The sequence below is a fragment of the Solea senegalensis genome, linkage group LG4 (assembly GCF_019176455.1).
Source record: "Solea senegalensis isolate Sse05_10M linkage group LG4, IFAPA_SoseM_1, whole genome shotgun sequence".
NCBI classification, from domain to species: Eukaryota; Metazoa; Chordata; class Actinopteri; order Pleuronectiformes; family Soleidae; genus Solea; species Solea senegalensis.
In genome coordinates this window covers 3,855,567-3,872,136 of record NC_058024.1, presented here as the reverse complement: position 1 = coordinate 3,872,136, position 16,570 = coordinate 3,855,567, and the positions used below count along the sequence as shown (strand labels likewise).

The 16,570-nt window shown below is 43.2% G+C and overlaps 1 protein-coding gene across 6 annotated transcripts in view; it reads right to left on the bottom strand.

The window, feature by feature from the left end:
• Positions 1–16,570, bottom strand: part of sulf2a (sulfatase 2a) — a 62,943-nt gene that overhangs the window by 29,947 nt on the left and 16,426 nt on the right. Inside the window, exons 1-2 of one of the 6 annotated variants that reach the window (XM_044024482.1) lie at positions 13,453–13,584; positions 3,745–3,804 (exon numbers count right to left, since the gene is read on the bottom strand). The exons of 1 other annotated variant lie outside the window; for it this stretch is intronic. The gene's annotated coding sequence lies outside the window, so the exon portion shown is untranslated. Of the gene's footprint in view, positions 1–3,744; positions 3,805–3,962; positions 3,982–13,452; positions 13,585–16,570 lie in introns of those variants that run through there. 4 more of the 6 variants (XM_044024477.1, XM_044024480.1, XM_044024479.1 and 1 more) reach the window with 4 other exon arrangements.

Sequence of the window (16,570 nt, the reverse complement as noted above, 5' to 3'; positions counted from 1 at the left end):
CCCTCCACCCTCCACCTGTCTGACTGCACAGGCTCATGTCAAGGTCACAGCTGTGGCCTCTGGGACTGCACTCTGTCCTATTAGCCTTGCATTAGGAGGCAGTCAGAGAGGCAGCCAGCTGTCGGCCCCTCTGTGCTTATGATCAGGACCCCGGCTCAGACTCTGGACCCTCGGGGATCTACAGTGGTGATCAGGGTGCAGGCCTGGTTAGTCACACTTAAAATGTCAATCATACTCATGTGGGAGAAACACCTTTGGTGGCTTTGGAATATACTGTTAACAGCAGCATGAAAAATGTTTTATTATATATGATCAATTACTGTCAGGGGCTCACACGGGTGGTGTAGTGGTTAGCACACTTGTCTTTGCAGCAAGAGGACCTGGTTGGAACAAGGCTCTTTCTGCATGGAGTTTGCATGTTCTCCCTGTGTGTGTGTGTGTGTGTGTGTGTGTGTTTTCTGTGGTTTTATCCCACAGATATGAGGATTAGGTCAATTGGACTCTCTAAATTGCCTGTAGGTGTGAGAGTGAGAGTGAATGGTTGAATGGTCGTTTGTCTCTATGTGAGGACAAAGCGGTAGAACATGGACGGATGGATGTTGTTGTTAATACAATGAGGTGCATGAGCCGGAGTTTGCATGCACCGTACACACACATTGAATACCATCTTTCACAGGGCTAAACACCGTCTAAGCTGTTCTAGCTCGGAGTGAAAAGGTTGTTTTGTTTTTATTGTACAGCTGTTAGTGAAAAAGAAAGAAACTCTGGAAACCTGAGTATGAATTTATAAGAATAAATTGGAGAATAATAAAAATACTATGTTGTGATACTGTTCTTCTGCACACACCGCTCACGGCAATCTGCTCATCCTTTCTCTCTCAGTCCTCTCTCTTTCTCTCTCTCTTCTATTAAATATGTATTAGCAAGTCCTTGATCAGGTTCATCACCCCTGTGTTGTAATTAGTGCTGTGTCAGTGCGCCAAGTGTGCCCCATCTCACTAATGGAGTCATTACAGCAGCATCAGCCGGCTCTCTGACCTCAGCCCCCACATATCTCCGGCCCACCTTTCACACCGTCAGGACATAAAGCATCAGACAGGACAGGGAAATAGACGCGGCTGGATTAATAGATGCCCATAACCTTTTTACTGTGGATGACAGCGAGTGAAAAGGTCAATCAGATTCATGAGAAACGCGTTGTGGATGAAATGAACGTCTGAACTCAATAACTGTTGTACAGCACCAGGAGCTCTGTTGCCCTCTTTCTATATGTGAAGCATAAAAAGCATTAGAAATGAATGGGAGCAAAGCCATTTCAAGACACACATAAAAATGTCCTGTAAATTCACAGAGTAAGCAGACAAGAGAGCGACAGCGGATTCAATTCATTATCCCCAAAGGTAAACACTACATTTTCAGCACTATAATCCACTCACAAGTCTGCATGTCGTGGCTAATCACCGCTAACTAAATCATGTTTGCTGAAATATTCAGACACAATCGGCTGAGACCTGCTGGCATGTCGAGGTAAGTCCTGGACAGAAAAGCATTCACTCACTCACTCTCTCACACATTCATTCTTGTGTGAATCATCTGTCACATAGACTAAGACTACAATCATACTGTATATCGTGTTCATGTTTCAGAGTCAGATATTGCAGGACAGACTAAATATTTCACAATAAAAGCTTCACTATTTAAATGTAGAATACAGCAGCTCCATACATGATTAGATTAAAGAGATTAAAGAGACTAAATGAAGCAGGTGAACTCAACAGAGACTAATTATTTTTATCTTAGTTCCGTACTTTTTATTTACCTGATATTTTATAACGCCATCCACTTCAAACTGACAAAAACATTTAAAACAGTTATTTCCATTTATGACATTTGATTTGAAATTTTATTTAAATAGATAGTATGACTTTTATTTAGATAGATATTATAACTTTTATTTAAATAAATAGTATGACTTTTATTTAAATAGATAGTATGACTTTTATTTAGATAGATATTATGACTTTTATTTAAATAGATATTATGACTTTTATTTAGATAGATATTATGACTTTTATTTAAATAGATAGTATGACTTTTATTTAGATAGATAGTATGACTTTTATTTAAATAAATAGTATGACTTTTATTTAAAAAGATAGTATGACTTTTATTTAAATAGATATTATGACTTTTATTTAAATAGATATTATGACTTTTATTTAAATAGATAGTATGACTTTTATTTAGATAGATATTATGACTTTTATTTAAATAAATAGTATGACTTTTATTTAAAAAGATAGTATGACTTTTATTTAAATAGATAGTATGACTTTTATTTAAAAAGATAGTATGACTTTTATTTAAATAGATAGTATGACTTTTATTTAGATAGATAGTATGACTTTTATTTAGATAGATGTTATGATATATTATGACAGTCTTAACGTTGGCTTGAGGACATTTTCAACATCTGGATTTGAATTGTGTGACCATGTTCTGAATTACAAGACAGCACATTGTGCAGTGTGGGATGATGCACAGTGATCTTATGGCTCTGAAAACTGTTGTCACGTGAACGTGGCTTCATGGATTGTTAAACACTACTTGGTAAGAGATGTGCGTCTTCAACCAGGATCTCCACCAGCCTCCCTGTTTTTACACAGGCTGGGCGGCGATGACATATTTGGTGTCATCCTGTGTTTGATAATCTTGTTAAACGCCATTAATGCAATTATCTTAACAGGTGGAGAAGCGATGGGAAGACGGGACACTTTGTACAAGGATGTAGGATGTCGCTATAGCGCACGCACACACACACACACACACACACACACACCTTCACTGATGGGAGCTGACACGCGACAGAGGAGTGAACACTTTCTGTGTTGTTACTATAAAGCTTGGTCAGAGTGGAGAGTGGCCTGTCTGTGTGTGGTGCCGCAGGTTGGCACACTCACATGGGGCTTTATTGAGGTGCCATGCTGAGAGTCAGGCAGCATGCCCAGTGTTGACAAAGCCTGGTTTTGCCTGCTGTCAGCCCATTCTGTGTGCACCCGGTGGAAAGAATCAATTAGGCTGAGCTCACAACAGAGCACTTTAATATTTGACTTTTAATCAGTGGGTAAAAGGCAGGCTGCAGCAAGCTGCCACTTTCTATCTGAAGGAATATGGTGTGAGGAAAATGCATCACTCACTGTACCTGGAGAGGTCTGCCACTGAACTACACACTTTCAAAAACAGTCCTACTAGAAATAAGACAAATATCATTACATTGTTTTAAGAAAATGAATCTGTCAGTGGGGTAAGCACATTTTGCTCTTTAATACAAGCTTCTAAATCTGCAGGCAATTCAAAACTCTAAAATGTGTCTTCCTAGTTCAGTAACCAGACCTCATCTGAGATTGGATACGAGTCTGCAAGGGTCACATTCCACTTTCACATATTCACAACCAGACCACGCCCCCTGCACTGCCCCCCGCTCCCCCTCCTTCCTCCTCTCCCTCACTCAGCCCACTTCCTGGCATTTTTCAAAATCATCAACATTGGACTGAGCGGGCCTCAGAGGAAGGGGGTTTAGTTACCTCTTCAGTAATCTGGCATTTTACATTTTGACGATGGAAGACGCCGACAACCAAAGAACTGTAGACAGAAATATGGAGTCGCTGCAGCAACACGTCACACATGCAAGAAAACTCTCTACACGTGTGTGAAGAGGAGAAACGAGGACGAGAACAGCCTTACCTTCTCTCCTGTCGCTAATATTCTCCTCGCCCAGTGAAACCAGTCTCTGACTGCCAAGTCCTGTAAGCAAACACAAAGTCCAGACGAGATGAATGCTCTGAAAATATGCAGCCTCCACTTAAGAGCTCAGAAAGAGTCCGACACACCTACTATCTGAGGAATTCTAGCTCTGTTTAAAAGAAAATTCTCCCATAAATACTGTATGCACTCTGATTTACCTCAGTTAGATGAGGATCTGTGTGATGCAGTGTGTCATTCTGAGTCCAGGTGCCATGCAGTCCCACCACTCATCCCTCACACACACACACACACACAGTGACACATCTGTTTTAGGAGGTCACTCAGAGATAAACAAGCACACATGGTGTAGCAGTCTACGTGGTCTGTAATTGCGTGTTTCTGGAAGATAAAAACCCATAATGACTGATGTTGTGACACCTGAGCTCAAGCGGGTTTAACTGAACCTGAGTCAGAAACTGTGTTTATCTCTCACACGTAAAACTACCCACTTTCACTCAGAGAGAGAAGTAAATCCTTACACTTGGTAAAAGTGTGAGGATTATACTGTATATATAAACATATTGAATATTTCCCCTGTAGTGTCAGAGGCAGCGGAGGTAAAAAACAAACACGCATCTGTTTACACACAGAAACCATCGTGTTCTACAGCGACAAGGCCTTGTTTTGTGTTTGCCTGTGAAGGCGTGTTGACAGTTTAATCCAAGCTGTGATTGGACAGGTGTCAGTTTATATTCCAGCATGTAAAGCAACCTCTAACACACACACACACACACACACAGATCATAGGCCTTGATCTCTCTAGACTGACGGAGCATCTAATGTTTCATATGTAATCTTTGGGAAATGCTTTGCACACACACACACACACACACACACACACACACACACACGCACACGCAGCCCTTTGGTATTTGCACCAAAGATAAGAACATGCTGGAGAACCTTGTACGCCCACATAGACGTCAATGCCACGGCAGAGCTCTGATCCCAGCTGCTCTCTACATGAGTCTGCTCTGCCAGCCACTCATAGGCATCAAAGAGAAGTGAGACTGGACACCTGTGTCCGTCCATCTGCAGATTAAACACAATCTCTGACTTCTGTCGAGGCGTACGTCTCGCCATGAAGCGTATCCACAGATGAGAGGAGAAGAAAAAACTGCGCTATAACAGCATCAAAACGGGAGAAACGTCACTTATATTGACGGGACAGTTTACTTGTCCAAAGGTGGCGTCCAAATAAAGCGACAGGACTCGGCCGACTCTTGGTAAAACAAAGGAGCGACAGATGTAATATGAGTGAGCAGAGAGGAGGGGCAGGAAGAAGGCGGGGATTGAAACAGGCTGCGGGCGACGAGGCGGTGTGACAAGTGTGGCGACGGAGGGAGAATTCGGCACCTGGCCTTGTCCTTGATGTGAGTAAGAGGATGATACATCAAGAAGTGACAGGGCAGAAAGACGGTTATTACCTATGCAGGCAACGAGGAAGAGGAAGAATCACACAAGAAGACTATTTTTAGCTGCGGAGTAAAAAGATGGCGGTGTCTCAATTTAATATTCCTTTCCATACAGAGCTCATGTGCTAATGAATCCTGTGTTCTTCGACGAGCTCCACAAAAGCTCTAAAACTACCAGATTTCTGCCTTCATTAACAAACAGAAGCAGCGGAGTGGAGATGAGCTGTCTGTTCAATGATGCTGATGAAGTTTGACTGGAAGGTAAATGAGCAGGAGGCCACGGTTCCTTTGATCGGCTGCTTTCTCCCTGTTGAGCAGGAGGCCGACAGATATCCGTGGATTAGAATCCTGGCTCTGCCCCCTATTGATCCCTCATCCCAATCTTTACCTCCGTTCTAATTAAGAGTTGACTAAGCTGAAAGAATGGACCTCTCTAATGACTTCACGATGCGCTGCCTGTCCCCTGTGCTTCCCCACTTCACTTCACTGGACTTGTAGTTAAAGCTCAGGCACATCTGAGCAACAACAGTGGAAATGATCAGGATTTGATGAGGTGGCTTTTGGATGGTGGGTTCAAAATAGGAAAATAAGTCCCACAGTTTTATTAAACATGAGCCCACATCGCTCCACATCGCCGTAAATCAATTGCTTCACCAGCGGCCAGTATTTAAGGATTAGAATGAATCGAGCTGGTTTGGGAGTAGAAATGTGGGATGTGTCAGGAGAGGAAGATGAAAAGATTCATTAGATTAGGATTAGATCAAACGCAGTCAAAAGTCGTGAGACAGATTGAGGAGGAAGGGGAGGAGCGTGAGAGAGAGAGAGTGGCCAACATTAGAGAAACAAACCTCAGAATCAGTCTAATTGTCAGGTACACACAGAATCTCTCCCTGAGCTGATGCTACATCAATCTACCTGCTGTGATGGTGCAAAAAAAAGCAGTTCAGTCACAGGTCAGTTGTGCTGCAATGTGCTCGGCCATAAACCCTTAATCCTGCTGCTTTGGTGGAGTGAGAAAATCCAATTTCAGAGATCTGTAATTCTATAAACCTTATTAGACACAACACTGGCTCTGACAATACGGGAGAGGGATGAGAGAGGGACGTGTGTGTGTGTGTGTGTGTGTGTGTGTGTGTGTGTGTGTGTGTGTGTGTGCTGGGGGGAGGCAGGCACAGAACTGGAGATGAAGGTAGAGTCAGATAAAGAAGACACAACCACATCCCTGCATAAGATACCATGACTGGATACAACATGAGGAAAATGGTACACACACATATTAGGTTCTGCCTCATTAGGACCAGGTTTCAGTTGCCATGAGGATTACTGGTCAGTGTTTATGCCAGAATAAGTCCTGCAGAGGTAACAAATACAAGTACACACACACAAAAACACACAGTTTCTGTCTACCCTGCTGTTCAAATCTCTGTCCTCATTACCACGCCTCTTTTCTTTTTTCTTTCCTTCTCTATTTTAAAACGAGTGCAGAGATGATGTTTTGCATGGAAAATTGTGTATTTTGGTTTGGTTTTCTACTACACCGTATATATATATATCATTATTTCATTCCTCCCTCCGCATTCATAGATTTCTAACTCTTTGTTTAACTGCCCAATAAACAATTAGTAACAAAACATAAGATGTAGCCCATCAACTAATTCCAAAAACAACAAGAAGGACAAAAAACACATCAAAATAAAGTCAAAGACAGGGAGGTGTAAATATCCTGCAAGTTAACGTCCAGTTTCCCTGTCATTTTTGATTGAGTTATACCCAGAAGTAAATTGTTTGGCTCATTTTCATATTTTTCATCCTGAACTTTCTTCCAAAAGTTGTTTCTGCACTGGGCAAAAACAGAATATTATTTCCCTCCAAACTTTCCCTGCTTAATTAGGGTGGGTCTGATTGGACGATGTCAGACTCTCACCACTGCATCCTGCCTTCATTTAAAAATACCATGAACGCTCACTTAGACGCTGCTTTCTGAGTGCTCTCATTGATTGTTTACCTAAATCCAGGCGAGTTAATGGACATCATCTCGGCACACACCTCATTGGCTACATATACTCTACAAATATTTTGCTTTTAAAAACACATTCTCTTCTCCTCACTTAGACACTCAGACTATACGCTGCAGGTTTTCACCCCGTTCAGTGTTGACATTGGTCCTGAGTGAATCACAAGTGTGCAGCTGCATGTTCAAGTCTGACGGCTCTCTGTGCGTCTTCAAATCCAATCACAAAAAAACACTTTTGGTTTAGCGTACATATTTATTTTATATAACGTGGCAAGTACTGCTGCAGACACTGGTGAAAATCCCAATCCTGTGTGGACTTGCATGTTCTCGCTAATGAAATCAGGTACATTTGAAATCCCACAAAACCGAGCAGTGAAAAATCAACACAAGAGGGGAGAGTGTGTAAATTACGACACAAAAACTACGTGTAAATGAGGTATCTAGAATTTATGCTCCACATGAGGGTCACTGGGAGCTGAAGGTGAAAGGCAGTTTACACCCTGGACAGGTCGCCAGAGACTTCACCGTCACATTCACACCGATGGTCAATTTGTCCAATTAACCTCTGCACGTTTTTGGACTACGCGAGAGAAGCCAGATTGCTGTTATTTAAAGCCAACATAGACCGGAAGCTCCAATTAACGCTGCGTTTGTGTGTGTATCTGCGTCATGACCTCGTTTATGAAACCCTAAAGTTTCAGAACAAACAGTTCAGCCACTGCTGAGAAAATAGTGTTGTACTTCCTTAATTTGATGTCGTCATCAAAAATCCTCACCACTCCTCTCACCACCGTAGCGCCTCCTGGTGCGGGCACTAGTCCGGGCACATCCGGTTGCGTACATTCAACCGCAGTAGAAGAAGAAGAACTACTCTCGTTGTAGCTGCTGAGATGCAGAGCATCCACCGTGCCAGAGGGGGAGCTGTGTATCTGAGAGCTGGCCTATCGATTACGTCACTTCCAGGTACCTGGCCAATCACAGGACAGTGGGAAAGCTCTCGTTGGCTGGCCAATCACAACACAGTCCACATTCTAGGGGTGTGGTTTTGGTCTGAAACAGCGCGACTGACGAGAGCGTCAGTGAGGAGATATTTTGATCGGCTCGTTTGCAGCGATTAGGAGGTTTTTAACCATGAAAACAAGTTCATATATGTAAGTAGACCTCCATAACTAACATATATGTGTGATACAAGCATTCTATGTCACCTTTAAATAAAAACCAGATCAGCATCATGGACGGAGCCTCAGTGAGCAGTAGAGGAGACACGAGGAATACATCGCAGGCCGATCAATACAAACTCTTAAAAACCCACACATGAGGGACCCAGGTGGAAAGTAACCTCTCTTATAATCCCAGCTGAGATTGTGCTCATCAAACAAAACGAAAAATGACTTTGAACTTGAGCCAAAACGACTGCTGTAAATGATTCCGAACTGTAAGTAAACTGTGGCAAAAGGCCACTGATAACACTGGGATGTGTGAGACTGGAGGTGATGCAGAATTCATCTTGTGACATCTCCGCTGTTTGATACCGCCACGAGCTGCTGTCCCCTGAGACAGACGGGGCAGTGAGGCCGGCACTCTGTGGCCAGCGGGGTGTAATCACAGTTCCCCGTGGCACACTTCAACTGCTGCCGCTCAGCCATACACAGGGAAGAGATTAAAATCTGATTGCCCTCACACACACACACACACACAGCGGTCAAATGTGTCCACATGTGAATGCTGGGAATCACACACACACCTCATGTGCTAAAGACTAATCTTCCGTTTGAGAATGGCTGTCAAAGCCTCTGCCTCTCTGTCATTAGAGCCGAGAGGAGCAGCGGCATCAACATCACACACTCTGATCTCAGGACCTGTTAGCAGCAGCAGCAGCAGCAGCAGCAGCTCATACATAACAGATGAACGGGTGAGTGCTACTTACCGGCAGGCTACTTTGAATGCAGGAGCTGAATATGAGTGAGTGAGTGCTGGTTGTTTCCACGTTTCAGTAAATGTGAGTATATTTCAGAATCGGATTGTGATTTGATTTTTGAGTCTTTATTTCTTTGAGTCTTTATTTATAAGAGGGATTGGAATAATTGAAAAGTCTTCACCTCACTGTGTAAAGTGCCTTGAGATAATGTATATTATGAATGTGTACTACACAAATAACATTATAGTAGAACTTATATAGAAGAGTAAGTGGTGGAGCGTTTCCACGTGACATTATAAAAATATGAAGCATTAAATGCAAGAATGAGGATCCCGGTAAATCAATGAGACAGTGGCCCTGTTTAACGGATCCATAGCACAGGGTTTAAAGTGCATTTGGGTGCGTGTCCAACTTTTGTGCTAATTACATGATGGATAATCAGACTCACAATCAGAAGACTTTAGTCATTCCCAGGAAGAAATGGAGTGTGTTACAATCACGCCTTCAAATGTACAGAATAATAAAATATTCTAATATTCAGGAAAAATTACCCAGATATAAGATATTCATATAATAATTATTAAGATATTTATTGGTGCCACAACAGGCAAGTATGCATAAAAACCCCATCAAATTTGCAGTATGAAGAGTGAATAAGCAGAACAATAATAATTACAGCCCTGGTCGCTAATATAATACAGATTACTGTCTATTCAAGCTGCAAGTTTATGACAAACCATGACATTTTATCAACGTCAAGGCTGCAACTAACTAACTATTATTTTTCTTAATCAATCTTTCGGTTATTTTCTGGATTTGTAGTTGTTTGGCCCAGAAAATATTCTTCTTTTTTTTTTCTTTGCTCAGCTTTGTTTAAGTCAGGTCTTTGTTTTAGTGAATCAAACATGATGTAGCTACAGAAGAAGAAGAAGTGTCATAAACATGGACTGGAAAACCTCATTTCCTTTATATGCATCCTCTGCTCTTCAATAAATCAATGTCTCCCTCTTTTATAACGACGCTGTAAATGTTTAAAGACATCAGCTTTAGGTTCCTCTCCTCTGACCTGCCTGTGTCTAACCACACAGGGTCAAGGAGGCGGTAAAACGAGCTGACCTTGGCGCTGCTGCGGCCGCCTGCAGAGACGAGGACTGGTGTCACCTTGGCTGCGGTCACTGATATCTGCCTCCTGTCACCACGCTGCCCCTGCGTCCAGGGAAGCAGCTGTGGCCACAATAGGTTTGTCGATGGCACTTCCTCCAGAGAGGAGCGATAGGGAACGTGTCCTCTGCTTTCATCAACAGCTTTGTGTTTGGCATTAACATACGATACATATTCATGCTGGCGTCTCCCCTCTGCTGCGTCGCCAGCCATCCTGAACATTGTCAAGTGGCTCGTTTTCACTGGGAGTCCTGCATACGGCCTTTTATGTATCGACCGCACGGCCAGAGCAAATAATATTAACAGGTCTCAAGGTCATCGCTGCCAACGACTCAGTGTGTGTGTGTGTGTGTGTCCAGGTATTACTCATGTTGTGGGGACCTAAACCCACTGACAGAGCTGAAGTTGTTTTTATGAGCTCCACCTCCAATCAGCAGAAAATCCAGGATAACTGTAATAACAATAATAGTACTAATAATGATAATAATGATAATAATAATAATAATAATAATAAAACATAGGTTTTGGAGATCCTTGAACAAGTGTTGGAGCTGGCTACATTTAGAATTTAAAAGTCCGAGCCCCTGTCTTCAGACTTTCCTCTGAAGGTACACCTCCAGAGAAAAGGAACGCTGCGCAGCATCGGTAATCCAGAATATGATCTCCCTCCCCACCTTTAAGTTTCATCTTCTCTTCTGACGTGTGTTGTGTTAGTTTTATTACCTTGCATTGATTTACAACGTCAAACATCCATCTATCCATTTTCTACTGCTTTATCCTCCACATGAGGGTCGCGGGGGTGCTGTGCCAATCTCAGCTGACACAGAGGGCGATAGGCGGGGTCACACCCTGCAGGGCCACATAACCATTCACTCTCACACCTACCTATCAGATTATGTGTCCAATTAACCTAATCCCCGGAGAACCGGAAGAAAACCCATGCACACACGGGGAGAACATGCAAACTCCATGCAGAAAGACTGTTGTTCCGACTGGGTCTTAAGCAAAAATCAGAGAGGCAAACTGTTTTAATGGCAATAAAAGTTATTTGCCTTTTTTGCTCTAATTTCCCTGTGTTAATACAACATGTTGTATACCTGCTCATTTTACTTTAAGCAAAGTGAGTGACAGTTAGGATATGTGAGATATGTTTGACATTATTTATCAATAATTCTGCAATAACACATGATGCAAATCAAATGATCTGAGAGAGTACTAGACTTCCATGCCTCCTCTAGGCTCTGGCTACATCCAGACGTTTTCTTTTAACAAGAGCGTTTTCAGAGGAAGACTCGCTGAGTCCGGACAGGCATTTTAGCTCAAATTCAGAATTAATCTGTGTCTATACTAATACACCTAATAACTAAGAACTAATAACACAACACATGACCACTGTAAACAGGAAGTGGATTTTCTCCTCTGAAGTGGTTTGCGTATTTTCAGAGGAACAGCGATGGTGAAAAGATTCTATTATATGTATATATATATACATATATATAAATATACATATGTATGTATCTATATATATGTACTCTATATATTCTACATTTCAACAATGAGATGAAACTGATGATAAGAACCAATCAGGAAATGAAAGCAGGTAATTGTGTCATTGTTTCCAAAGGTCTCTCTTTTTGCTTGTCCATACTAAATGGTGTCAACAGCTTTTTATGAACATGTTGTTTTCTCTGTGTTCGTCTCCAAATCTCTGGGGTAATGAGTACAACAGCCATATTTGAGCAGGATTTGTACATTTTTAAATGGAAACAGAGTGGTGTAGAGGTAACCTCAATTTCTAGCCTTGAGGAAATCTGAATGGTGCCAGGAGACCTTGACAAGGCTGTTTTTACAAGATTGCTATTTAAGCATAAAGTGCCTATAAGCTGCAGAAGAAACTAAAAGTGAGGACAAAGAGTCAGACAACAAACACACTAAAGCACGTCGACACATCAGCGTCAGGGTGTTTCAGAGATCACACACATCGCACACAGCTGCAGTTTCAAAGTTCCAGACGACGAGCTGACAGGTAAACCGAGCAGGAGCGTCCTCCATCAGTCCACCGGCATCTCAGTGAGAAAAGAGGCCAGTTGATGTGGGGGTAACAGCGTCCATGTCAGAGTGTGTTGTAGATAAATAATGAATGCTTAAAGAACAGATCTGCGCAGCTTCTTCTTCTTCTTCTTTCCATCCATCCCTCCATCACTCCACCCATCCACAACGCTACTAACAGTTGGCGCGGGTGGCCCAGCGGTCTCTGGCAACCATAAATATTTCAGCCTCTAGGTCAGTGCTCGCACCCTCCCACCAACCGCTTTACCCCCACCAGCTCTGCTGCTCTTAAACGCCCCCTCTTGGCGATGACACAGCCTTTTGACCCGTGCAGAATATTGACAAAACACTGATAGAGAGTACATTTACCACAGGGGCAGCCGTGTACAGACCTCTGCAGCAGTGGTAGTGGCTGCAGCTGTTGACATGGTATGTATTGAAGGAATGCTGAGTGGTGAATACGTCCAGTGTTTATCATTTAAAAAAAAAACAAGAGGTTCCTATAAAAGGTACACACCAGTCCTGTCTTTGGAAAGAGTATTATTTCCACTGTTGGTGAGTTTTTAAAACGACACACACACACACACACAAAACACTATACAAGCATTGAGCCAGCACAGAGTGAAAGGCTGTGAAAGCCATGGTGATTGTTTCTCTGAGTGAAAGTGATTCTTTATCCACAGGGCTGTAATATTTCTCTTACAGCAGCAGCATACAATAGGCTACATACTATACTGTGCTACAATGCTTATATAAAAATCCCAGAATGGAAACACAGCACATGACAGCAAAGTCCGTCCTGCCAGAAAAGCAACTAACTGGCTCCAGCAGATAAACAGCAACTCCTCTGCCCTTACGATCAGCGCCGTGAGCAACTCCATGCATAAATCTCAGAGGCAAAGAGAAAGGCTCCGAGCATTCAAGTGTAAACTAGGGCAAAGCTACAGCACTGTACCTCCTGTATACACTTACACTGGAACCCAGTCCTGTGGAGGAACAAGCACTCACACACACCACAGGAACACACACATGCTGCTGTCTGTCATCTTCCAAAAATACACACACACACACACACACTAGAATTCACACACCTCTTCTGGTCAGTCCAGTGGCATCCAGTCGCGTCCGGTCCGTTCAGACGTGGTCCACCGTGCCGGCAGAGCGGAGAGCTGGTCTCACCCCCACACACACACACAGCCTGATGCAGACAGCTCACTGTTATAGATGCACTGACAAGTGAAAGGAGGGAGGCGTGGTTTCACATGAGATAAATAAAAGAGGGAGGGAAAGAGGGAGGAGAGAGGCTCCTTAAATCTACAATTCAATTTTTGCCCTCACTCGCTCCATGAGCTGTCTCACTCTACCTCTACTTCAGCATATTCCTGCTGCCGTTATAGTGTGTCTGTCCTCCTCTCTGCACATGCTTTCCCACCATGCACTGGCTCTCTCTGCTTTCACTAGTTTCAGTTGCTTTTCGCATGTGTTGCTTCCTGTTTCCACTATTTCTCCTTTTCACATTTTTCTTCTGCCTTTTACTCTGGCTTTTCCAGACTCTCGTCCATGTGTGTGAGAGAGAGAGAGAGCGAGAGAGAGAGACAGTGAAACAGGGCAGCTTTGGCCATCTGTTGGAGTCTGTGAGCTTCACCTATTCACAGTCTCATAAAGGCAGAAGCACAAAGAGGAGTGTGAGAGAAAGGAATGGGAGGGAATGAGGGATCAATCTTAATGCTGCAGGGGTGGAGAGAGAAGGCACAGCCTGGCACACACACACACACACACACACACACACACACACACACCATATCTATCAGGCTGGCACCTCTGAGGCAAGCTGGCATGGGCACGTCTTCTCAGGCAGCTCAGGGGATTTGGCTCACAGTGCATTGGCATGCAGCTCCAAGAGCAATGCACACCGAAATCAATGTAAGGGCCTATACAAGCTCACAGAAAAGCATGCATGGTTGACTTCACTTCACACTCGCACACAAATCCAGAAAACCAATTTCCTCTTTGACAAAACAAACAGGATCTATACCAGGACAGATAATCCTACCAACTAAAAGACACAAGTAGAGAGGGGACAGGCTTGACTCGACAAACTCACAGCGTCTGCCCTGAATCCTTCTATCACAGCACAACTTAAGTAGACTCTGTTCTGCCTGGTTAGAGCCAGGTATCTCTCCCGAGTGCTGGTGTCACTTCCGATCCCTGACCAGGAGGGAGCAACTCGGCGGAGGGTGAGAGAAGGCAGAGGCATCCATCACTGTCTGCACCAGCAGTTCCATGATGAATGCGTCTGTTTATCCCTCTCTGCAGGTTATTTAGATGCAGTCACAGCCGGAGAGATTAGTGATGGAGAACCTCTGCACCTATACTCTCCTCGCCTCTCCTTCCACCCAACCTAATCAATAACTTTCTTATCTATTATCTGCATTTCGGGGTATTTCTTCATGGAAATTTGAAGCAAGGAGTGAAAGCGAGATAAATTGTCCGCCCTCTTCACAGTGTTTTCAATTACAACACCTGCTATGCATCATCTTTCTGTCAGCACACTGCACTGAGGTATTTCTGTCACTACAAAGAGATGAAACCATCCTGCTTTGAGAAAATCTAATCATATTCTTCTGGCCATCACCGCCCTTTGCAGATGCAAAACAAACTATTCAGAGCGGAGGGATTTGCATGGAATTTGGAGATGAAAAAAAATGATTTCCTGCTTTAATTTTAGCTGCATTCAAATATCCTAATCCTGGAAAGTAAACCCATGTTGAAAACAGTGAGCCTTTTGTCAGAGTGGATTACGCTGATTTAATACTATTCATGATCATTTTAAAACAACACGTGACACATTATTTATTTTTCCACCATATGCATATCACATGATGTCTGAGAGTCAGGGAGCGCTCACGTAAAAGTCATCTTCCTGCTCTAACATGCTGAGTTACAGACAATGCCCTGGAGATGGACATGTTTTTCTTGAGCGGCGCTGACATGTCAACACAGAAGCCCAGTGACACCACTTTAGCACATGCTTTATTAATGTCACCCTCGCCACTTTCTCTCTTCCCCGCTCCCTCACGCACACTTCAGCTGTGTCGCCCCCACTGACTTCTAATCTAATTGGGCTTCATTTAAGAGCTCTATCCGACATCAAACTGGTGAATTTGAACAATTAAACGGACGCATTGTTACTCTCTGGTTGAAACCAGTGAACGCTGACCATTTATCCAGGTACAGCAGCCTGTGTTATCACATCTTATTTAAATATTATATCAGAAATGAAAACTATCCCTGAAAAGAGAAAAGAACATTTTGGTTTCCAGCCCGGTTTATATAACCTCTATACTGTACGTTGACACTGCATGAACATTGTTTGAATCACATGATTTATCAACAAGATGGACTGGAGGACACTGGCGACCCGTCCAGGGTGAACCCCGCCTATCGCCCTATGTCAGCTGACCTTGGCACATTAGTACTGGCCTATCCCTAACGTCAAAACATATCTTCACCTTAAAATGTAGTCATTTATGTTATGGGGACCCATAATGTGACTGTGGAAACAGGTTTAGGTCCCCTGTGTCGGTTCATTTTCTTCCTTGTTTGAGTTCTTTGAAACCAAAAGTTCCATAGGGCCAGTGCGGGCGATGCAGATCTGCTCAGGCTCCGGCAGAGGTGGCATTCACGCGGTTGTTGTAAGTCAGCGGAGACATTACTTGAAGGTTGCAGTCCTGCATTGTGTTGCTTTAAACCTCTCCCAATGTAACGCACACATCGACACTTCACAACTCAACTGGCAGAATTCTCAGACAGCCAGAGAAAAACAAACTCCATAAAGAGCAAAAACTGTCTGTGTATCAAAAGAAAGTGCACTTTAAAACCACAGTAAGGGTCCAGACCTTGGGGAAAACATTTTGCCTCTGCAGAACAGTTTTCTGCTTCATTGGATGCAAAGTGGACATGGCCTTGTGTGCGCCGCCTTTGCATAATAGTGTGTAGGCAGGTACATAAATAAAAATGAATGATTTCTATTCGGATAGTGCAAAAAAGACAACTACGTTCTATCCTGCTGAGATCTTGTCCTTGGCTGGAGTGTGCAGTTACAAATGAATGTGTTCCTTTTCCTGCACTGTGTGTGTGTGTGTGTGTGTGTGGCAGACTGATAAAAATATCCCCTGTCAGCTCGCTGTGCAAAGAGGGGAGGACTCA